This window comes from Zootoca vivipara, chromosome 2, assembly GCF_963506605.1.
Source record: "Zootoca vivipara chromosome 2, rZooViv1.1, whole genome shotgun sequence".
Classification (NCBI taxonomy): Eukaryota; Metazoa; Chordata; class Lepidosauria; order Squamata; family Lacertidae; genus Zootoca; species Zootoca vivipara.
The window spans coordinates 15,513,887-15,538,522 of record NC_083277.1 but is presented as its reverse complement, the minus strand read 5'-3'; the positions used below and the strand labels follow the sequence as shown (position 1 = coordinate 15,538,522).

Below are 24,636 nucleotides of genomic sequence, written 5' to 3'. Positions count from 1 at the left end.
CAGGGTCCCCTGGGTGCAGCTGCATGGCCACAGCCCGGCTATTGCCCCACGGCCCCTCCCCGGCCCCACGGCGTCTTCACACAAGACGCCTCAGATTATTTCATAACAGATAGATAGTTAAGAGCTTAGGCGGCTTCAGTGGCGGGCACCTGGCACCCTCCAGAATTGGGCACCGGGGTGCCCTGCACCCCTTGCACCCTGGGTAAAGACAGCCCTGTCTTCTTCATTGCACAAACTGAGTGCTGTAACGGGAACATCCTGGGTGCAACCAAGTAAAAAAGCAAATCAGTGGTCAGTAGACCTGATCTTTATTGTTGCAACAAAGTTCACACACACATGGAGTAGGGGTTTCATGGACTTTTAATTCCCTTTTCCACCTTTGCACAATACATTTCCAGATACATCACCAACGTGTCACCAAGAACGAGGGGGATTTTGCTTGGTAACATGAGTCCATCATTCATCCCCGTTATCAGATTCAGACACCTTCTAAGTACCCACCACCAAGAGAAGAATAAAACTATTTGCACCTATTCTTGCCCTCCGGGCTTTCCTGAAGATGGGCTTTGTTGACACCTGGCTTCAGCAAACTCCATCAAGGGATATCTGTCTGGTCCATTGGTATCTTTTTCCCACCTCTGGGGAGGAGTGAGGTGTACATGACTCTATGCCTCAGAGATTATTGGAGGCCGAGGAAGCCCTGGATTCCCCTCTTCCAGAAGAGTCATTAGCCATTGGATCCAAGGAAGTGGGTCATTTTTTTGTGACATTTCCAGGTCACATTCGGGTCCAATATGATGTGCATATGCATGGTTGTGTACACACTGAATGGACATAAATATTTAGGAGGGGGTGCCATTTGCTTGCTCTTTCATTCTTTTCAAAAGACCTATGTTTCTCTTGGTCCCCACAATCCTTCATTTCCCAATTTTCCTGTCTTTCTTTCTCTGTTATCCCTCCCTCCCAAAATTAATTCTTGTTTTCTCCTCCATCTTCCATGTTCTTTCTTTTGTCACATGTTTAGCTAGCTAACTGACACATTGTGGGTGTTGATAAGCAGTTCAGCTATGAGATCCCCTCCCTGTTCTTAAGTTTCATTTCTTAAGATTCATTTCAAGTTTCTTAAGTTTCGTTTCCAGAAGGCCCTTGAGATGTTTTCTGTCCCTCCCTCAAAATAGTCATGGTCAAGGAGGTTTTTTCAAAATAGTCATGGTCAAGGAGGTTTTACAGTCTGGGCAAGACCCAAGACCTCACAATCAGCAGAAGCAGGGGAGGAAGTTGCAGCTGTGGGAAAAAGGGGACATTCCATTCCCTACCTTGAAGTGATAAACAAGAACAAAAACACATAGCATCAGTCATGGTTTCTTCCTGAAATGGCTGCAGCCAACCAGCAGAAGAGAGGCAAAAGAAAAAGTGACTTGTCCAAAACTCCTCATAAATGTCAGCACAAAAAAGTGTTAATTAACAAACTAAATAAAGAGTCCATAAAGCAAGCAATAAAATTAGGAAGGTCTTCGTTAAATATTTCCCAGAACTACAGTGGTACCTCACAAGACGAATGCTTCGCACAAGGAAAAATTCACAAGACGAACAAGTTTTGCGTTGCGCGAGGGACTCGCAAGACGGCGAGGTTTTCTATGGCCGCCGCTTCGTCTTGCGAAGCGCGGCCATAGATTGTAGCGCGGGAAGGCGGCAAAGGAAGATCAACTGTCATGTACACAATGGATAAATAACAGAATATATAAATAGGAGGTTATAATGTTAAGAACAGATTAATAAGGTATAATTTTAAGTATATAAGGCGTATAAAATTATAAGCAGAAGAAAGGAATATGTTATAATCCAGAAAGGGAAGTTGGGGGAAGTCGTTGGGGGGGGGTAATTGGAATGTAAAATGTAAGTTGAATTTTTGATTATGCTAAAATACGTTATAAAATCTAAATAATTATATATATATATATATATATATATATATATATATATATGTATGTATGTATGTATAAAGAATGCCAGCAATGTCTGAATGGAATGGCAGCAGTGGGGAATGTCTTGGGGTCTCAAAATTTGGCATCTCTTGCCTACCATTCTACAGAATAGTTTTCTGCTTCTCCATGCCCCCCTAAATCTGCCTCTGATGTCAGGCGGGAGTTCAAGTTCTCACAGGCCCTGAATACAAAGATGAGAAGGAAAAATTATAATCTTGGTTACCAAGCCCTAGGAGTTTGTAGGAGCTGAAGGTGGGGCTGTGAGGAAAAACCAGCTCATTCAGACTTGCATAGGCAGGACCCAAGCTGTCTCAACATTCCATTAAGAGCTTATGCTCCAAGGCAGCGTTTCTCAACCGCTGTTCCGCGGCACACTAGTGTGCCGCGAGACGCTGGCTATTGTGCCGCGACGTGCGGCAATGAGAAGGGCGATTTGCATTGTCACGTGCCTGGCGGCCGCCAATAACCAACACTGACCCGCCGGAAAGGAAGCCGGCCGGGTCACGACGCGGGGTCAGCGTGGAATATTGGCGGCCGCCAGGCACGTGACAATGCAAATCGCCCTTCTCGTCGCGGTACGTCGCGGCAAAATTTAGACAAACTAAACTAAAATTTAGACAAACTTAAAGAAGCTGGCTGGATGAGCTCAACCTGAAACTTGCTGAGCAAAGGATTGTGCTGGCAGAGAAATCAGCGGCTTGTGAAGCCTTATTACAGGAGATTGCAACCAACACAGCAATTGGCAAGTGTTTCTTACAGTCATTATTATAAGGTCAATATAGGGCGGCACAGAGTTAATTTTTTTAACTTTTTTAATGGTGGTGTGCCTCGTGATTTTTTTCATGGAACAAGTGTGCCTTGGCCCAAAAAAGGTTGAGAAACACTGCTCCAAGGTATAATTCAACCCATGTCTGGCACACATAAGAAGCTTTTCAACAAATGCCAAGACTGCTGAGTGCTTGTTTTAGAAATACAGTGGTATCTTGGGTTAAGAACTTAACTTGTTCCGGAGGTCCGTTCTTAACCTGAAACTATTCTTAACCTGAGCTACCACTTTAGCTAATGGGGCCTCCCGCTGCCGCCGTGCCATTTCCGTTCTCATCCTGAGGTAAAGTTCTCAACCCTGAGGTACTACTTCCGGGTTAGCGGAGTTGTAACCCGAACTGTTTGTAACCCGAGGTACCACTGTAAAGAGAAACAGAAGGTTGGCCACTGGTGCATTATAAATATAATAAAGGACATATTTACATTTTATTATATTACTAGTGGGCCCTGCCACGCGTTGCTGTGGCTTTGTGTGTGAAAGTTGGGGCAAGGGGCAGGATCCTGTCGTTGCTGTGGCTCAGTCAGGGTCCCCGTTTCCCAGGATAGGCGTATGACGCTATATTTCCCCCACGTTGTGTCAGCCTCCACCCCGACCCACCTCTCTCTCCCATGAGATGAGCTTTGGAAACTGAACGCTAACCAACATGGACTTTTTACATTTTTGTATATAGAGATTTCCTGTAGAGGAGAAGTGGGGGTGTTCCTGGACTACCACCCCCATCATCCCTCATGATTGGCCAATCTGGCTTCAGAATTACGCTTTGTGGGGGAAGGGAGTCTCAGTACACAACTATAGATTAAGAAAGGGAGATAATCTCTTCCCCCAAGTAAAGAGGAGGGGTATTACTCAGAAGGGTGGTGGAAATGGGTGATTGGCTGATAGGAGTGGTGAACCTGTTGATGACTGTTAACAACTGTTATCGGCTGCAATTGGTCTTGCAGGAAAAAGCAAGGGATGAGGTGCTAAAGAAAGCTTTATCGTGTATAATGAGATAAGATTCCAGTGTCCTTATTCAGACCAGGAAGAGCCATCTGCTTGCTCTTCCAATCTTTTGAAGGCATTACTGTTTCTCTTGGTCCTCACAATCCTTCATTTCCCCTATTTTCCTGTCTTTCTTTCTTTCTTTCTTTCTTTCTTTCTTTCTTTCTTTCTTTCTTTCTTTCTTTCTTTCTTTCTTTCTTTCTTTCTTTCTCTGTTATCCCCCCGCCAAAAAAAACACCAAATTCTTATTTTCTCTTCCATGTTCTTTCTTTTGTTTATGAAATGTTCAGGGGTGCTTGTGCAGTAGGGAGAAAATGCTTAGAATAAACCTTGACTTTTGTACGGTGAGTGCTGGGGGGGGGGAAATAAATAAGAGGATGTAACGTGTGCAAACTGACACATTGTGGGTGTTGATAAGCAGCTCAGATATGGAGCTGAGAAGAAATTTCTCAGAAAAGATGCTTTGATAATGTTCTGTATTGCATCTTCCCTCCCCTAACCCCAAAAAGTCACTTTGAACAATATTCTCGTCCTCAGCCTTTCCATGCAGCTGTTGATTCTTCCCCACAATGCCCTGGAACAGGGATAGCTCTGGGTCACTGTGGAGGCTAGGCAGGGGCGGCGGAAGAGGGGGGCGATGGGAGCACCCCGCCCCCAGCAGTGCGATCCCGGGGGGGGTGCCATCACGGCTGCACCTCCACCTGCGCTGGACGCCCTGCCCCCAGAACGCACGCCCCGCCCCTGGGAGCGGTGCGCCATGTCCCCAGAATGCATGCCACACCCCGTTGGGCAGTGCGCCCCGCCACCGGGATGCACGCCAGCCACGCCCCCACCTGCTCTCCGCCCCCGGTGCCGGAGCATGAAGCTCCGCCAGAGGGGCTAGGTTTGGAGTATTGTCCCTCCCCACTCCTGAGAATATTCAACAACATTATTCCTCAGTTTTGTTTTCTGAAAATGTTGTTGTTGTTTAGTCATTTAGTCGTGTCCGACTCTTTGTGACCCCATGGACCAGAGCACGCCAGGCACTCCTGTCTTGCACTGCCTCCCGCAGTTTGGTCAGACTCATGTTCGTAGCTTCGAGAACACTGTCCAACCATCTCATCCTCTGTCGTCCCCTTCTCCTTGTGCCCTCCATCTTTCCCAGCATCAGGGTCTTTTCCAGGGAATCTTCTCTTCTCATGAGGTGGCCAAAGTATTGGAGCCTCAGCTTCAGGATCTGTCCTTCCAGTGAGCACTCAGGGCTGATTTCCTTCAGAATGGACAGGTTTGATCTTCTTGCAGTACATGGGACTCTCAAGAGCAGGGGACCCCAAACTAAGGCCCGGGGGCCGGATGCGGCCCAATCGCCTTCTAAATCCGACCCGCGGATGGCCCGGGAATCAGCATGTTTTTACATGAGTAGAATGTGTCCTTTTATTTAAAATGCATCTCTGGGTTATTTGTGGGGCATGCCTGATTTTTTTACATGAGTAGAATGTGTCCTTTTATTTAAAATGCATCTCTGGGTTATTTGTGAGGCCTGCCTGGTGTTTTTATTTGTGGGGCATAGGAATTAATATTCCTATATTCAAAATATAGTCCGGCCCCCCACAAGGTCTGAAGGACAGTGGACCGGCCCCCTGCTGAAAAAGTTTGCTGACCCCTCCTCAAGAGTCTCCTCCAGCACCATAATTCAAAAGCATCAATTCTGAAAATACCGTAGGTTGGATAATTTAGAGAGGCAGTTTCTGTTTTGTGTTTTTCGTTAGAATTTTCGTTAGGTAAACCACAGCGAAGAGGAAGAAGAAAGGAGAAGGGTGATATGGAAAAAAGACACAGCTGGTGTGGGTAGTTTTGGAAGCTCTCCCCAACCCCACCACTTCTCTAATTAAAATTACACATTTTCCAGCAAAAATAACATTTATTGGGGCATTGTCAAAGGAACAATCAGGAGCTTAAGGTGGAGTCTGATTATTGCCTTCCTGGGGCAAGGCATGCTCCCATCTTGCCCATCAACTGATGAGAGGTATGGACCACTCAAGGAGGGGAGAGTGGTTTCCATTTGATGTGGGCAAAAGCCCATGCCAGGTTCGAGCACAACGGAGTCCTTCAGTCCCAGCAATGATAAGGGATTGCTGCTTTGAAAGAGATTCAGATTTTATTTCAAGGTGCATCAAGAAAGCTGACAAAACAAGACAGACCAGACAAAAGGGTTGTTTTAACATCTACATGCAGCCGCTGGGAGAGATCATCAGGGGGTTTGGGCTGGGTGTTCATCAGTATGCGGATGATACCCAGCTCTACCTCTCTTTCAAATCAGAACCAGTGAGGGCAGTGAAGGTCCTGTGTGAGTGCCTGGAGGCGTTTGGAGGATGGATGGCGGCTAACAGATTGAGGTTGAATCCTGACAAGACAGAAGTACTGTTTGTGGGGGACAGGAGGCAGGCAGGTGTGGAGGACTCCCTGGTCCTGAATGGGGTAACTGTGCCCCTGAAGGACCAGGTGCGCAGCCTGGGAGTCATTTTGGACTCACAGCTGTCCATGGAGGCACAGGTAAATTCTGTTTCCAGGGCAGCTGTTTATCAGCTCCATCTGGTACGCAGGCTGAGACCCTACCTGCCTGCGGACTGTCTCACCAGAGTGGTGCATGCTCTAGTTATCTCCCGCTTGGACTACTGCAATGCGCTCTACATGGGGCTGCCTTTGAAGGTGACTCGGAAACTACAACTAATCCAGAATGCGGCAGCTAGACTGGTGACTGGGAGCAGCCGCCGAGAAAGATCTACATTGGCTCCCAGTACGTTTCCAAGCACAATTCAAAGTGTTGGTGCTGACCTTTGAAGCCCTAAATTGCCTCGGTCCAGTATACCTGAAGGAGCGTCTCCACCTCCATCATTCTGCCCGGACACTGAGGTCTAGCACCGAGGGCCTTCTGGCGGTTCCCTTGTTGCGAGAAGCCAAGTTGCAGGGAACCAGGCAGAGGGCCTTCTCGGTGGTGGCACCTGCCCTGTGGAACGCCCTCCCAACAGATGTCAAAGAGGAAAACAACTACCAGACTTTTAGAAGACATCTGAAGGCAGCCCTATTCAGGGAGGCTTTTAATGTTTACTAGATTACTGTGTTTTATTTTCTGTTGGAAGCCGCCCAGAGTGGCTGGGGAAATTATTATTATTATTATTATTATTATTTAAGGCTGCACCCTGAGTTGTGCCTCCAGAGAATTTTACACATGTCATTCTAACCCAGGCATCCCCAAATTGTGGCCCTCCAGATGTTTTGGCCTACAACTCCCATGATCCCTAGCTAACAGGACCAGTGGTCAGGGATGGTGGGAATTGTAGTCCAAAACATCTGGAGGGCCAAAGTTTGGGGGTGCCTGTTCTAACCACTCTAGTTAACCATGAGGCTTCCTGCTGACTTCCTGTTAGGAAACATCTGCATAGCAACTTCCTGTAGAAGAAACAGCCAGGGCAAAGCACCTCTCTGTTTTGCTCTCTCTTTTTTTCATACAGTAAAAAAAGCCTCAACTTTCCTCCCCCTCCTTCTCTCTCTTTCGCTCTTGCCTATGGCTCAGTAAGTTACTAGCAAGCACTGAGTAAACAAATCAAAATGGTGTCTGTCTTGCATCCGTCTGTTTTAAGAAAAGGTCTTGCATTCTCCATCTCACATCCCATGGAAGCCATCTCTCCTCCCCAGGGCTGTTCCCTGAAGCAGAGCCCACAGTCCCTTGCAACTTTCGAAAATGGAAGTTGAAAGGAGCAGCGTGAGGTGGCTTATCAAAGGGCACCATTTGTCAGTGGGTGCCTGGTGCCTCCTGGGAGATATGTGGGGAAGTCCCAAAGGCAGCTCCTTATCTGTTCTTCCGAACGGGTAATCAGGAGAGGAGATGTTGTTTAGTTGTTTAGTCATGTCCGACTCTTCGTGACCCCATGGACCATAGCACGCCAGGCACTCCTGTCTTGCACTGCCTCCCGCAGTTTGGTCAAAGAGGAGAGGAGAGGAGATAAATGATTGTTATTCAAGGACACGGGAAAACAGGAAGCTGACTTTTACAGAGCCAGGCAAATTGATCCGTCTACCTCAGTATTTTCTGCACTGCCTGACAGCTGCTCTCCAACATTTCAGCCAGACTTGAGGAAGGTGTGGAGCAACAGTGGTGTGGGTTGGAGGGGAGGAGATGGCCTAGAGAGAGCCCTGAGGGCCAGACAGACACACCCCACAACTAGGGGAGCGGATGGTGCTGTAGTCTAAACCAGGGGTGTCCAAGAGGTTGGTCACGATCTACCGGTCGATTGCAGGGGTGTCCCAGGTCGATCGCTGTAGTTTTGTAAGTGATCCCCCTGTTGCTCCTAAGCGATTGTTATGTGCCCCACCCCCGCTTTGAGAGGTTTATTTCCTTGCATCGGCGGCAGAGTTTGGGAAAGCAGGAAGTGAGCTGACTATTAAGCGATCGATTTAACACACTCCTCCTATAACCAACCAGGTGAATCCTTTCCAAAAGAAGCTCAAGAACTTTGGCTCCCCCCCCCCAAAAAAAAATCATAACAACTTAACTACAGTGGACGCTCGGGTTGCGAACGTGATCCATGCAGGAGGCACGTTCGCAACCCACAGCATTCGCAACCCACAGCGCCGTGTCTGCGCACGTGCGGGTTGTATTTCGGCACTTCTGCACATGTGCAAAGCATGATTTAGTGCCTCTGCACATGCGCAAGCACCAAAACCCGGAAGTAACCTGTTCGGGTACTTCTGGGTTCGGCGCAGGATGCAACCGAAAGCGTCTGTAACACGAGGTATAACTGTACTGGCAATGACAATGGGTAGATCACAGCCAGTCTTTTTATACTTTGAGTAGATTGCAGTCCCTCGGGAGTTGGGTATGCCTGGCAGGGCCGTCTTAAGCATATCAGGCGTCGTGGTGCAAAGCTCCCTCCAGCGCCGCCGCCACCCCCACCCCCCGTTTCCCAGAGTTGTGTACCTTTTTTTAGGGAGGACTGTGCTGCCGGCATGGCTGGAGAGGAGGCGGGCAGCAGATGGAGGGCGGCTCCTCTAGTGGGAAAGAGGCGGAGGTTGGATGCGGTGCCTCCCAGCTTAGCTGGCCGCTTTGTGCCGCAGTGGCCATGGCAGACGAAGGCTCCGGGCACAGCATGGCAGAGGCGGGCAAGGGCAGTGAGCCGATGCTGGGAGGTGCCGCATCCAGCCTCCACCTCTTTCCTGGCGCCCTCCAGAACCTGGCACCCTGCGCCACTAGCCTCCATGGGTAAGACGCCTCTGGTGCCTGGTCTAAACCACTGAGCCTCTTTGACTTGCGGGTCAGAAGCTCAGCAATTCAAATCCCCAAGACGGGGTGAGCTCCCGTTGCTCCGTCCCAGCTCCTGCCAACCTAACAGCTTGAAAGCACACCAGCACGGGTAGATAAATAGGTACTGCTGCAGCGGGAAGGTAAATGGTGTTTCCATGCACTCTGGTTACCATCACATTGTCCCACTGCAGCAGAAGTGGTTTAGTCATGCTGGCCACATGACCCAGAAAGCTGTCTATGGACAAACGCTGGCTCCCTTGGCCTGAAAGCGAGATGAGCACCACAACCCCATAGTCGCCTTTGACTGGACGTAATCATCCAGGGGTCCTTTTCCTTTTACCTTTTACCCCACAACTGACCCATTTTTAGCTGGGTATTGTGGATCCAATTTTAAGCCAATCCCAGCTTCTGTTTGGATCCCAGAATATCCCATTAAGACTAGCACCTTGGCATTAGTCAGCAAAGCTGCGTCTGACCCTGCTGATGAGCGCCAGGCTACCTTCTGGGATTGCTTTGGCGATCATCAAAGGGTCGTGCCAAAGCCTCTGGGAGGCCATGCTGGCTGGCGGGGGTGGGGGAGGAGGCCACAGGCAGTGGAGGAGAAGGTTACAGCCACAAAGGAGGGGGACAGCAAAGGTGTGAAGGAGGAGCGAGTGAGCAAGTGGGCAGGAAAGGGGTGGGTGGGTGGTGGTAGCCACAGTGAATGGGGTGGTGAGATGGTGTGGGGTATCCCAATTTTTCCTCTTGAAATGTTGGGGGTAGGGATAGAGTCCTGCTGGTTTCACATGATTCAAAATCACATTATAAAGATTGTTCTTATGACCGGAATGCCTGTTGTCTTTGTCCATGGAGTGTTCTTGGCAGGGATACTGGAGTGGCTTGCCAGTTTCTTCTCCAGGTGGATCACATTTAGTCAAAACTCTCCACTATGACCTGTCCATCTTGGGTGGCCCTGCATGGCATAGCTCATAGCTTCTCTGAGTTATTCAAGCCCCTTCGCCACGACAAGGCATTGATCCATGAAGGGGAGAGAGCTGGACTATAAAGAAGGCTGATTGCCAAAGAATTGATGCTTTTGAATTATGGTGCTGGAGGAGACTCTTGAGAGTCCCATGGACTGCAAGAAGATCAAACCTATCCATTCTTCAGGAAATCAGCCCTGAGTGCTCACTGGAAGGACAGATCGTGAAGCTGAGGCTCCAATACTTTGGCCACCTCATGAGAAGAGAAGACTCCCTGGAAAAGACCCTGATGTTGGGAAAGATTGAGGGCACTAGGAGAAGGGGACGACAGAGGACGAGATGGGTGGACAGTGTTCTCGAAGCTATGAACATGAGTTTGACCAAACTGCGAGAGGCAGTGGAAGACAGGAGTGCCTGGTGTGCTCTGGTCCATGGGGTCATGACGAGTCGGACACGACTAAACAGCAACAATGACCGGAATGTAATTGAAACTAATAAGATTTTGGAACACAGAAATAAAGAAAACCATCAAACTATCCAATCTAGCACACAGGGGGGCAATTTATCTAAATTATACAATTTGGCATTTGAACGATTAGTATTAATAATTGTATTCTAGATTGGTATTGTTATAATGAGGCTATTATTGGACTGTAATTGAAAACTAATAAAATTTATTATAAAAAACATTCATCCTGTTCTGCTTCTTGAAGGCTGCTGGATTGATCCGAAAAGGAGGTAAAAAGAATAATTATATGTACAAGATAGAATGAGCCTCATAGAAAGTGGAGAGAGATAATTTTTCTCTCCCTCTCTCATAACAACAGAACTCGTGGACATCCATGGAAGCTGAACGTTGCAAAATTCAGGAGGAAAAAAAGTTCATTTTCATCCAGCGCATGGTTAAAGTATGGCGCTCTTTCGCCCAGGAGGGAGTGAATGTCACCCACTTGGATGGCTTTAAAAGAGGGTGAGAAAGGTTCCTGGAGGAGAGGGCTATTGAGAGCTACTAGCCAGGAGGTCTATGCTTTGCCTCCTTCTGAGTTATTGGAAACTGCAGAAGGGCAAGGGGGTCTTGTGAGTTTCCCACAGGCATCTGTGTGGCCCCTGTGAGAAAAGAGAACATATTCCCATGGCCTGATGCAGCCAGGCTCTTCTGTTGTTCTTATATTCTTATGTTCTTAATAAACAGTCCTCCTGTCAAGCCACAGTGCAAGGCAGGGCAAAAAATAATGAAAGGATGGGAGGAGAAAAATTCCACCCCTTTTAGTTCTGGCTTGCTCGGTTGGCTTCAAACCAAGTACTGCAATAACAATTCCAGGAAATCAGTTCCAATTCCAGGAAATCCAGGACATTTAGTAGCAGCTGCTGCCAATGACCCTGCATGAGGAAATCTGGCGCCAGCTAAAAACATATTTATGTACATAAGCCTACCAGTTGCTTAGAAAGATTAAGTAATTATAATCTTCTTTATTGTTTTAACTTTTATATGTTTTAAATGAGGGCTGTTCCCCGCCACCCCTGGTTTTATTGTTTTATCTTTTTGTTAACCATCAAGCGGTGTTCCACCCCTCCGGGTTTTGCTTCCACACTTTTGGGACATTGGGGGACCTGGTCCCGACCCCCTAAAAATATTTAGGGGCCCCCAAAGGGTCTGGCTCCCAGGAGCAGCCCTTATGCCAAGCCAGAGGGGAAAGCAAGACAAAGAAGAATGAAGGAGAGAGGAGGAGGGAAATTCCACCCCTTTCGGTTCAGGCTTGCCCTGCTGGTTTAAACAAACTAACAGCAGTTCCAGGGAATCAGAATAAATATTTTACTTGCTGCAAACAGTGCCGAATTTACGTATAAGCTAAACAAGCTATACCTTAGGTCCCCAGTCTCTTGGCCCCCCCCCCAAAAAAAATGTAAAGAAAAAAAATTGGATGTACATTTCCAAAATATAAGATAAAAAAACAAATAAACTAAAACCTACAACAGTGTTTTGTGTTGTGTAGGCTCCTATGGTGTAATAGGCCCCGCCTGCTTCTTCCCACATCCGCAGAGTCTTCCTGTCAAACAATAAGGAGACATGCATAATCATTACCTGGACTATCACCATGATATCTTACATCAAGAATTCCATCAACCCCTTTGTCCTCTCGCGATTACCCCCTCCCAGAACCCATTTCCCCACCTTTTATGCAATTCTGTACTATTGGAAATGAAACCTATAAATTTGTGAAGCTTCCTTTGTTCGGGGTCCCTTCACTTCAACTTGCTTGTGTGGACGGATCGCTATTGCAATAGCTTTATTATTTAATTAATAAAGTACCTTGCTTCGTACGTCCTGGTTTGGCCTCTGTTATTTGGTAGGCAGGAGACGCTCAAACTTCGTCTGCCTGCCAGGATACCTGGACTCTTCCTGGGTCAAGGATCCACTTAATTCTAGGACCGTGTAGCTCTGCAAATTTTTACAACACTATATATAGGGTGCCTACATTCTGCATAGACTGGTTGCAGGACAACATGTGCAAATGGCTTAGATACCTATAAGGTCCATAAATTACCATATAACATATATTCAACATAAATTACCATATAGCACAGGCATCCCCAAACTGCGGCCCTCCAGATGTTTTGGCCTACAACTCCCATGATCCCTAGCTAAGAGGACCAGTGGTCAGGGATGATGGGAATTGTAGTCAAAAACATCTGGAGTGCCGAAGTTTGGGGATGCCTGATATAGCATATATTCAACATAAAAAACAGCAACAATTTGTTGTTGACAAAGGACAGTTGGACATATAAAGGGCCCCATTACCTTCAGTAGCTTAGGGCCTCATCAAACCTAATTCCGGCCCTGGCTGCAAGTTCTTCCCAGCATCAGTGCCTGTTGTTGTTTAGTCGTTTAGTTGTGTCCGACTCTTTGTGACCCCATGGACCAGAGCACGCCAGGCACTCCTGTCTTCCACTGCCCCCCACAGTTTGGTCAGACACTGTCCAACCATCTCATCCTCTGTGTCCCCTTCTCCTTGTGCCCTCCATCTTTTCCAACTTCAGGGTCTTTTCCAGGGAGTCTTCCCCTCCCATGAGGTGGCCAAAGTATTGGAGCCTCAGCTTCAGGGTCTGTCCTTCCAGTGAGCACTCAGGGCTGATTTCCTTCAGAATGGATAGCCTACCCTGAGCCAAATTTCCTTTATTCAGACATCTCCTTGGGCAGTGGAGGTTCAGGGGAGAGAGATTCTTATAGATCCCAAGATGAGAAGCAGAGGTGGCAGCTTGCAAGGGCAATGGAGGGCAACGTCATGCATGTGACCACACACACACACACACACACACACACACACACACAGTGTCCCAGCATATGCATGCATGACGTCAGGACATCGGGTTTGGCCCCCAGGAGCTGGCACCCTAGATGAGAAGCAAAATATGGAGGCACAATCCCGTTCACCTGTTTTGTGACAACTGGTCTTTCAGTGTGTATAAAGAGAGAATGCAGACTATCAGAGTTGTTGCAAATGGAGTCCCTGATCCTGACCTCCTGCAAAGTAGAAATGAATTTGCTCTCCATTACAAGAATGCATTTCAAAGCCTTACTGAAAGCGAAATAAAAAAATTCCTTCAGTAGCACCTTAAAGACCAACTAAGTTTTTATTTTGGTATGAGCTTTCGTGTGCATGCACACTTCTTCAGATACACTGGAAACGGAAGTGTCAGACCCTTATATATATACAGATTACTGAAAGCAGTTTTGGTTAGTTACAAATAAACGTTACTAAACACCAAGTAACACATTGCTCTTAAACAGCAAGCAAAGTCACCCCATCTCCTATAAGCCCTTAATACAGTTCAATAACTGTCCTCTCTCTGGTTTCAGAGAGAAATCCTCTGCACGCATCTTGCTTATTCATCATCATGGAGCTTTTTGGTGAGTTCTCAGGTCACACTTTCCTGAGGAGACATCTCTGAATGAGTTTCCAGGATGAGCCATAAATTTACCTGAATGCTCAAATGGAGACACCTGAATTTTCCTCGCTGAATTTGCTGTAATTAAACCACCTGCTTAATGAAAACCACTCTGCATAGCATGTTAAATTCAATGCACTCAAACCATGCCATTAAATGCATATTAAACTTATATCTTGTATCTTGGAACACAGACTACATCTCGTAGGCTGAGACAGGCTGGAAATTAGGCTATACAAAAATGCTAAGAGTTTTGTAGTCTCACATATCTTCCACAGATTATATTTAAGGAGCTGTCTGCCGGGAAAAAAGCCAAGGAAACGAAGGGTGATAAAGCCTTGCCTCAGAGGAAACAGAGACCAAGGACTCAGCTACACTAGTCAAAAAACGCTTTGAATGTGTTGTAAACATGCAACATCGGATGGTGCCAGAGAACAGACAGAATTTCTACGTAATTTTCACATAGCGATTTTGTTTTTGTTTTTTTGGAGAAAAGGCAACAAAGAATAGACGTTAGAGATGTTTATAAAATTACAGTCTTTGTGCCAAGTTTGAACGATTAGTATTAATCATTGTATTATAAATTGGTATTGTTATAATGAGGCTATTATTGGACTGTAATTGAAAACTAATAAAAAATATTATAAAAAAACAAAATCACATTATGGATTAAAAAATACACAATGCGTTCATAAGGCTGCTGAAAAACTAGTCCTGCTTATTGTAATCAGTTATAAGACTGGTTTCTCAGTATTACTAGATGGTGGTATCATTATCACACAGTGATGAGAATCAGGAGGGGTGTGTAATATTTTCCCTTCATTATCTCTCCCAGCAACATGGGGTTGGGGGAGGCTTGGTTGCGTATTCATTCTCTCCTGTGTCTACATATGAAGCATTAACAAACTGAGTGTATTGATACAAAGCTGCGTTATGGTTCCATATTAACGTTGGCAAGACTACCCACCTCAACATTAAACAGATGTCTGACAACAAAGAGATCAGAACTGATATTGATGTACTCCAGGTGGTGCATATAATCTGCTCAGCCCAGCTGAAAGAGAAGGATGAAAATAGAAGCATGATTTCAGAACCAGTTCATGCAAAATGATGTGCGATTTCCTTCCTGGGCTTGGATTGCAGGTGTCGAGAGACCTATGTTAGGGCTCCCATATTCGGAGCTGCAAAAACCCAGACGCATTCGGGGCACCCTCCCCCCCCCAACCATCCCTCATCTCTGTCCCCCGCCCCCTCCCTGCCCCACCTAACCTACCTTTCTCCAGTCATCCTCCTTCAAAGCCCTCCAGGAGTGTCGGGAGAAGCGGTACGGCATGGCCTCCACTGCCTTGGCAGAAATGGCACAGGCCGGGCACTTTGGTGGTTTGGTGCTGGTGGCGGGGTGGTGGCACTGGCGGGGTGGTGGTGTTGCAGTCCCTTGTTGTGGCACTTCCAGGCGGTGCGTGAAGGGGGTAGAGAGTGGCAGGCCCTGAAGAGCGCCTGCCCTCTCCCACCCTTAAGTGGCATGTGCGTGCCCCTCAAAAGAACCCCTCTCTATATATATATGGTATGCCCCCCCACACAAAAAGAAGACATGTCCAGGAAATCCTGGACCTAGGACACCCCTAACCTATGTCTGAAAATAATAATAAATAATAATAACTTTTTATTTATACCCCACCCATCTGGCTGGGTTCCTCCCAGCCACTCTGGGCGGCTCCCAACAGAATACTAAAAACACAATAAAAGATCAAACATTAAAAACTTCCCTAAACAGGGCTGCCTTCAGATGCCTTCTAAAAGTCAGAAAGTGGTTTATTTCCTTGACATCTGACGGGAGGGTGTTCCACAAGGCAGGTGTCACTAAGACAGGATGTTGTCCTATGAGAAGAAAAGCCATCTTTGAATGGAGAAAGGAAGCAGAGGGGTAGGAGGTCCATCTTGAAACTCTTGGAGAGCTGGAATTTGGTGTTTCCCAGAACCAGGTGGTTCCTGGATAAATTAATTAAATTTGTGTACCGCACTCTATCTGCAGGTCTCAGGGCAGTTCACAGGTTAAAACCACGATATAAAAACACAGAATATATAATCAAAATAAAAAAGAACAACTCAATAACCCCCACCCATCACCATCTCCTTACTCATTTTATGTAAACTTCTGTTCCTTCTTACTAATATAGAATGAGTCAAATTTCCTCCATTTATTCATTGTTTCCCTTCTGAGGAAGAACAACTTATGCCAACTTCTTCATAAACCATTGGACCTGCCTTGCAGAAAAAAAACATGAAAAATGGTTCTGGTTACAGGTAGGTAGCCGTGTTGGTCTGGATCGAAGTAAAATAAAAAAATTCCTTCAGTAGCACCTTAAAGACCAACTAAGTTTTTATTTTGGTATGAGCTTTCGTGTGCATGCACACTTCTTCAGATCTGAAGAAGTGTGCATGCACACGAAAGCTCATACCAAAATAAAAACTTAGTTGGTCTTTAAGGTGCTACTGAAGGAATGAAAAATGGTGCAATCCCATGAAGTGGGGCGTCTAATCGGTGGCCCACCCAATCCAAGGTGATTTCTGGTGGCCTGTGAAACCCAGACCCTCCAAGTGTCCCTATTTTCCAGGTTCATTCCTGATTTAGAGAAACTGTCACAGTTTCTGATTGGATCCCAGAATGCCTCGCTTTTCCTTAGGATGTCCCCATTTTCATTGGAGAAATGTTGGAGGGTATGGAGTTATCCTGAGCCATCTGAAGGGAATTCTGTATAGGGAAGGGTTTTTTTTTTAAAAAAAAAAAAAAGTTTAATGTTTCATTATGTTTTATGTATGTTGGGAGCTGCCCAGAGTTGCTGGGGCAACTCAGTAAGATGTGTGGGGTATAAATATTAAATTTATCATTATGGAATGGGCTGTCCCCATTTTCATTGGAGAAATGTTGGAGGGTATGGAAACACCCCAATTTGGTTGTCGTTAAATAAAAACAAATTGCCCAGAAAGTAGCAGAGTTGAGTGTCACTGCTGCAGAGAGGTCTCAGCCAATTTGAGGAGCAAGGGAAGGGACTTCTTTTAAAAATAGGCATTTTCCTTCCGCATGTACCCCATGCCTCCCCCCCCCTTCCAAATCAGCTCTGGGGAGTCAAGAGAACACCTTGAACATTGTGCATGGGGGAGGAGAGAGGAGAGAGGAGATATTTCCATATTGGGGGGGGGGATCCATCTGAATATGTTTGTGCTGATGGAATGATCACCTTGACACATACCAATTTCTACCCACTGTGTTTCACCCTTTCAGGGCAGTGCTGAGCCGAAATAACTACTCAGGTGCTACTCAAGCAAAAATGCTGCTGAGTAAGTATGATTATGAGGGATGCGGGTGGCGCTTTGGTCTACTCTAAACCATTGAGCCTTGGGCTTGCTGATCGGAAGGTCGCCGGTTTGAATACCCATGATGGGGTGAGCTCCCGTTGCTTGGTTCCAGCTCCTGCCCACCTAGCAGTTCGAAATCATGTCAAAATGCGAGTAGACAAATAGGTACCGCTCTGGCGGGAAGGTAAACGGTGTTTCCGTGTGCTGCTCTGGTTTCACCAGAAGTGGCTTAGTCATACTGGCCACATGACCCTGAAAAACTGTCTGCGGACAAACATCGTCTCCCTCAGCCAGTAAAGCGAGATGAGCACCACAACCCCAGAGTTGTTTGCAACTGGTCTTGACTGTCAGGGGTACTTTACCTTTTAAGTATGCTTATGAGCAATGCTTTGCTTCTTTAAAAAATGTGCAAGGGTACTCTCACTTTCCTACTCATATTGAAATGCTGCCCCTCAATGAGGCCAAACATAGATTCACAAAAAGTTTAGGGGTATGCGTACCCCTGGGTCCCCCAAGGAAAAAAAGCACTGCTTATGAGTTTCCCAGAGAGTCTCCTGCAGGGAAAAACACTAGCAGTTTTGTACTAACTTAAAGTGTATTTTGGATTCAAAGCTTGATTACTGGTGAAATATTTGCCAAGATTAATGAGTTCAAAACACGTTTTCAGGCTCCTGGCCAAGTTGGTCTTTAGGCTGTTTGTTCCATGTTGAGGCAGAAGTCAAGGATCCCACTCAGCAGAATGAGCAGTAGCAGAAGTGATAAGAGAGTAGAAACAAAATATAATAATTCCTTCCAGCAGCACCTTAGAGACCAGCTAAGTTTGTCATTGGTATGAGCTTTCTGTCACGGTCTGGTTGGCAGGAGGTAGCAGTCCCGACTCAGGACGTCAGGACCAGAGGCAAGATGGCAGAGTGGAAGCAGGAACGGGAGTCCAGGTGGCGTGGGGCTGCGGGTCAAGCAGCAGGAAGTCGCAGGGTCAAAGAACCGAAGGTCGGGAAGCAGGGTGTCACAAAGGCAAAGGTCTGAAGGTCGAGGAGCAAGGAGTCACGAAGGCGAAGGTCTGAAGGTCAAGGAGCAAGGCATCGGCAAGAAGAAGGTCCAAGGGTTGAGGAGCAAGGCAAAAGGTCCAAGGGTCGAGGACCAAGGAGCAAGGCGAAGGCTCAAGGAACAGGAGGCCAGATGCAACAAGGCAGGGATCGCGTTGCTGTGGCAAAGAGCTGAAGGGAAATGCTGAGCTTTTATCCCTCCCAGCTCTTGCCACCAGGTGCAGTGAGTTATCAAGTGGCCTCACCTGAGTGGCCACTCCTAGCTTCTCCAGCACAAGCTGAGGCAGGCCCCAGTCCTGCAGAGCACTACAGGCCCCAGAGGCTGACTCCTGCCCATACTCCTGACACTTTCGTGTGCATGCACACTTCTACCTACCTGTCAGGGCCGGCTCTAGGTGCGCCCCTGGTGGTGCGGGGCGCCAGGGCCCTGCTACCTGTGATAAGATAGTAGTTAGTACACATTGCCATTTAAGAGTAGGTGTCCCATTAAGACCTTCAAGTCCAAAGGCAATAATCTCCTAATTGCACCACTGTTCGACCTTCTCCTAACTGTTTGACCTTCTCCTAATCTCCTAATTGCACCACTGTTATTGTTAATGTTCAACCTCATCAGCTCACCTTCAGACTGTGAGGTAAATAGATGACTGATTGATTGCTGTAGGGACAGTTCTCTTTGTGGGTGGGGAGAACTCCTTTTAGTTCTGACTTGCCCTGTTGCCTTCAAACCAGCTAACAGCAGTTCGAGAAAATCGGGTTTAACAGCAGCTGCTGACAATAGGTCTGTATAAACAGGTTTGGTGCTAGCTAAAAACATTATTGTGTACATAAGCCTACCAGTTGCTTAGAAAGTTGAGGTAATTATAATTTGATTTAATATTTTTACTTTTGTATGTTTTAAATTAGGGTTGTGTATGAATTACGATTCCCAGGTTGGGGAAGGCAGAGACTCTCCTGTAAATGAATATGTTAGGTTTGTTACTTTTTAATAAATAATGAATTCTTACTGCATCCTGCTACTTAGCCATTTTTTATGGAGCAGATTTTGGGCACCTAAACACTCGCCATCTTTTGTGAGACTTGCATCGGCTGCCTCCAAAATATCAAGATCTTTCATTACTTTTAACTAATGCTCTTTTCAACTTTCCTCAGCCAATTTAAGGAGCAAGGGAAGGGACTTATGTCCCTTCTTTTAAAAATAGGCATTTTCCTTCCGCATGTACCCCATGCCTCCCCCCCTCCAAATCAGCTCTGGAGAGTCAAGAGAACACCTAGAACATTGTGCATGGGGGAGGAGATAGGAGATATTTCCATATTTTTTGGGGGGGATCCATCTGAAAATGTTTGTGCTGATGGAATAATCACCTTGACACATACCAAATTCTACCCACTGTGTTTCACCTCTTCAGGGCAGTGCTGAGCCGGAATAACTACTCAGGTGCTACTCAAGCAAAAACACTGCAAAGTATTCTTATGAGGGTCCTGGAGAGTTTCCTGCATGGAAAAACTGTAGCGTTTTGTATTGATTTAAAGTGTACCTTGGGTTAAAAGCTTGATGTTTACTGGTCATATTTATATTTGCTAAGATTTATGAGTTCAAAACAGCTTTTTCAGGCTCCTGACCAAACTGAACTTTAGGCTGTTTGTTCCCTGTTGGGGCAGAAGTCAAGCAGAATGAGCAGAAGCAAAAGTGATATGATAGTACAGTACAGTGGTACCTCTGGTTACAAACGCTTCAGATTTACAGACTCCGCTAACCCAGAAATAGTACCTCAGGTTAAGAACTTTGCCTCAGGATGAGAACAGAAATTGCGTGCCGACGGCAGCGGGAGGCCCCATTAGCTAAAGTGGTACCTCAGGTTAAGAACAATTTCAGGTTAGGAACGGTCCTCCAGAACGAATTAAGTTCTTAACCAGAGGTATCACTGTGGTTAGTACACATTGTCATTTAAGAGTTGGTGTCAGAAGGAGGTAGGGTTAAAAGTGTTAAATAAAATGAAATATTTAGGAATTTGGATCACAAATAATACAAATTATTTAAGGACAATTATATTAATATGTGGAAAGAAATAAAGAAGGACCTAGATATTTGGAATAGGCTAAAATTATCACTACTGTACTAGGGAGAATTGCAACTATTATAATGCATGTTCTCCCTAAAATGTTCTTTTTATTTCAGATGCTACCAATATTGGGATCAGGAACTGGTATTTTCAAGCAATGGAAAAAAAGATATCACAAAATTTATATGGAATTATAAACCTGCAAGGATTAAATATAAATTATTAATCGATATAAAAAACAGGGGAGGCTTGGCACTGCCTGATTTGAATTTGTACCATGACGCTGCAGGTTTCTTATGGTTGAAGGAGTGGATTACGTTAGAAAATCACGAATTGTTGGATCTGGAGGGTTACGGAAATAAATTTGGCTGGCATGCCTACCTGGAGGAAGATAAAGTAAAGGTGCACAAAGGGTTCAATAATCATATTATTTAAAAATCTCTTTTAGAAATATGGGGAAAGCACAAAAGACTACTGGAACAAAAAAAAAACCAAATGGCTGTCCCCTGTTGAAATTATGAGAGTGAAAAAGGTGAATTCAGATGGGAAATGGGGGAAGTATAAATATTTAATAGAACAAAAAGAAGGGAAGTTTAGAATAAAGGAATATAATGATATAAAACACCATTTGACGGTCTGGATCCAATATCATCAAATAAGTAGTAAATTTAATACCGTAAAGACAAAATACAAAAAGGTTTTCTAGATGAACCCTCTTTATTGGAAACACATTTAGTACAAAACAACAGTAAAATTATTTCCAACATGTATAATCTTTTGCTGGAATGGGAGGTAAAAGACGAAATGGTAAAGGAGATGATGGTCAAGTGGGCAATTGATTTGGGGAAAACTATACAATTAAAACAATGGGAAAAATTATGGAAGGAATCTTGTAAATTCATGGAGGCAAAAGGGATTAGAGAAAATATGATCAAAAAGTTCTACAAATGGTATATAACACCAATTAAAATACATAAAATGTACAAAATGAAAGATATTTTTTGCTGGAAATGTCGGAAAGAGGAGGGGACATTCATGCATATGTGGTGGCATTGTGGGGAAATTAAAAAAAAATGGAATCAGGTTTTTGAAGAAATTAAAAAAATTCTGAAATATAATATAAAGAAAAATCCTGAATCCTTCTTATTGGGGATAATGGATGATGGAATCAGGATGAGAAATTATTTCTTTATGCAACTGTTGCCGCAAGAATATTGATTGCAACATATTGGAAGAAGCAAGAGGTACCAAAAATCAAAGAGTGGCAAGAGAAGGTTTTTAGCTAAATTTTAGCTAAAGAGTGGCTAAATTAACAGATTCAATTAGAGGACGCAGCAACCAAAAATTTTACCAAAGATGGAAAAAATTTGGTGAATATATGAGAAAACAATGCCCCACATTGAAGTCTTGGATCTATCTCTAACATTCCGTACTGAAAAATATCATAATATAGGAGCAATATGTGAAATAAAGTGCAGAATATAGGGATAAGAGATATTGGAAAGCAGTAAAGGAAAAATATTCTAATAATCCAAGAGGACGACAAGTGATTGGAGATGAGTAATATTGATGTGTGTAGAGTGATTTAATTTGATTTATTAGCTTTATATAAAAATAGGTTAAGAGAATCAACAACTTAGAGATAAGTTAGTTAGAGTATTGCCTATACGAATTGATAATGAGGAATTTGTTGATTATGTTTATTTGATTGTATGTTTATGTGTATAATTTTGATTTGTATGCTTTGTTAGGTATGTTTTGTTTTGATTTGTTTAATTTGCTTGATTTGTTTGTTTTAATTTAATTTAAATTTTCAATAAAGTATTTTTAATAGAAAAATAAAAAATAAAATAAGAGTTGGTGTGCCATTAAGACCTTCAAGTCCAAAGGCAATAATCTCCTTATTGCACCACTGCACAGAGCATGTCAATGTTTAACTTTTACCATCTTCCATGTTCTCATAATGTTCAACCTTGTCAGCTCACCTTCAGACTGTGAGGGGAATAGAGGCCTTTGTCCCCTTCCTCCAATCTGGTGTGGCTTTTCTGATTGATTGTTGCTCAGATACTGTTCCAGAGAACATTGCCCAGTTCCCTCCACTCATCATAGTCTATCACAGTATAGCTTAAAGAACAGTTTGATGTGCATAGAGGAGATCCATTTGCCAAAGGGGGTGCAGGGACCTCTAGGAGAGAAAACAGCCTGTCCTGCATGCAGCTGCCTCACCAAAGTGTTCCATCGCCCAGCCCTAGAAAGAACCTTGCTCTGCACAGGTGCAAATGGGTGGGGAGGGGATGGCAGAAAAATGGCAGATAATTGTTCTTCACTAGCCTCCATTGTCCTCTTTTGCTTTATGTGTAAAAGCAAATATATGATTAATATTACACTCATGATGTCAGCTGTAAAGATTCCCAGTTTGGGGTTGAATGTGCAGACCAATGAAGATGGGTGCTTCCAAATGGGGGTGATCTGCTGCAGATGTAGATTTCTCTTTTTGGTCAAAACAATTCATAGGTATACCAATGTTTTCCATCCACACCAGTGGGTGGTTCAGGGTGAAATGTTATCATACTGTGGACTCTCGCCCTTTCTGTCAACAACTTTGTTTGCACAGTACTTGCATAGTAAAGGTAAAGGGACCCCTGACCGTTAGGTCCAGTCATGGACGACTCTGGGGTTGCAGTGGCTGTGGGAGAAGCAGGTCCTTCTTGGGGTGTTAATGATGGGAGCCCCTCCATCATTGGCTCAGGTTGTATATCCGTGTAAATAAACGAGATATCATAAAGACACCAGAGTCTCCACTGTTCCTCATTCAGAAGAAACTGAATTCTGGGTAAGCGCCTGGACCCCTTAGAATCCCATTCCGCTCAGAGATTGGGGCAGCCTGCAACAATACTAAAATGTTTAAACAGAAATTCAGAGTTTTCTGTAACATAAGTGTGTGTGTGTTCTGTAGGTGGGGTTGGATGTTTGCTTGCTTGCTTTTTGTTTTGTTTTCTGAAACTCTCTCATTTTCATATCTGATTTTGGCAAGGAACTGTTCCTTCCCAGATCAAATATCTGGCTTGCTGCAAGTAAAGAGATTTTTTTATTATTATAAAATAACAGTCTTTGTTGGAGGGACCTATCAGGAGTGGGCTTGGAGTTGTATGGGAAACAGCCCTACTAGAGAAACTAACCATTTTTTAAAAATAACAGTCTTTGTGCCAAGCCACAGGGGAAGGCAAAAGGACCAATGAAAGGAGAGGCAAGGAAGGAACTACCAGCCATTTTAGTTCTGCCCTGCCCTGTTGGTTTCAAACCGACTAACTGCAGTTCCAGACAATCGGTTGCAGCTGCTGACAACAGGTCTGAATAAACAAGTTTGGCGCCAGCTAAGAACATTCTTGTGTAGATAAGCCTACCAGTCGCTTAGAAAGTTGGGGTAACTATAACCTGCTTTAGTGTTTTTCCTTTTGTGTGTTTTAAATTAGGGTTGTGGTTTGTTTTTTTATCAATTTCTTTTAATGTTTTTTTATTAAAGGTTTCTTGATTTACAAAGTATGTGCAATGTCTCTCTCTCGTATTTTTTCCATGTATCATTTTTACAAATCAGTTTTGTTTGTTGAGACATTGGGAAGAAAAAAGGGGGAAAGAGGTGGACGGAGGGAAGGTGGTGTGTGTGTGTGTCAGGTGGCGATGTTTCTATTTTACTTAATATATGTAGGGTTTGTTGTCAGTGTTGCTTGTGCAGGTTTTCTGTTGTTTGCTTGTGTTCCTTTGGTGGTGAGAGAGGTTGGGGTTGGCCTAGGGTGTGATTGTTCATTTGTGGTTGGCAGTGGTGGTCTTTGTTGTATGAATTGTATGTTTCCCAGGTTACAGGAGGCAGAAACAGGGACTCTCCTGTAAATGAGTAGGTTAGGTTTGTTACTTTCAAAAAATAATGAATTCTTACTGCATTCTGCTATTTAACCATTTTTTATGAAACAGATTTTGGGCACCTAAACGCTTGCCATCTTTTGTGAGACCTTGCATTGGCTGCTGTGACGGATTGGGCTTAGTTTAAGGGCTTGGGAATAGCTCCAGGGTGTTAAGAGTTAAGTTACACTCACTCCGTTAGAGTGACAGTTGGCTGCTGAAAGGCGGGACATTCCGCACTTTAAAAGGAGGGAGCAGCCGTTGGTCAGGAGAAGAGGACGGGAGAGACTGGT

General features: G+C 44.9%; 1 protein-coding gene across 8 annotated transcripts in view; it reads left to right on the top strand.

Moving 5' to 3' along the window:
• The window catches only part of LOC118081057 (C-type lectin domain family 2 member D), a 73,508-nt gene that overhangs the window by 24,295 nt on the left and 24,577 nt on the right, over positions 1–24,636 (top strand). Inside the window, exon 1 of one of the 8 annotated variants that reach the window (XM_060271195.1) lies at positions 17,299–17,322. The exons of 1 other annotated variant lie outside the window; for it this stretch is intronic. The gene's annotated coding sequence lies outside the window, so the exon portion shown is untranslated. 6 more of the 8 variants (XM_060271190.1, XM_060271189.1, XM_060271191.1 and 3 more) reach the window with 6 other exon arrangements.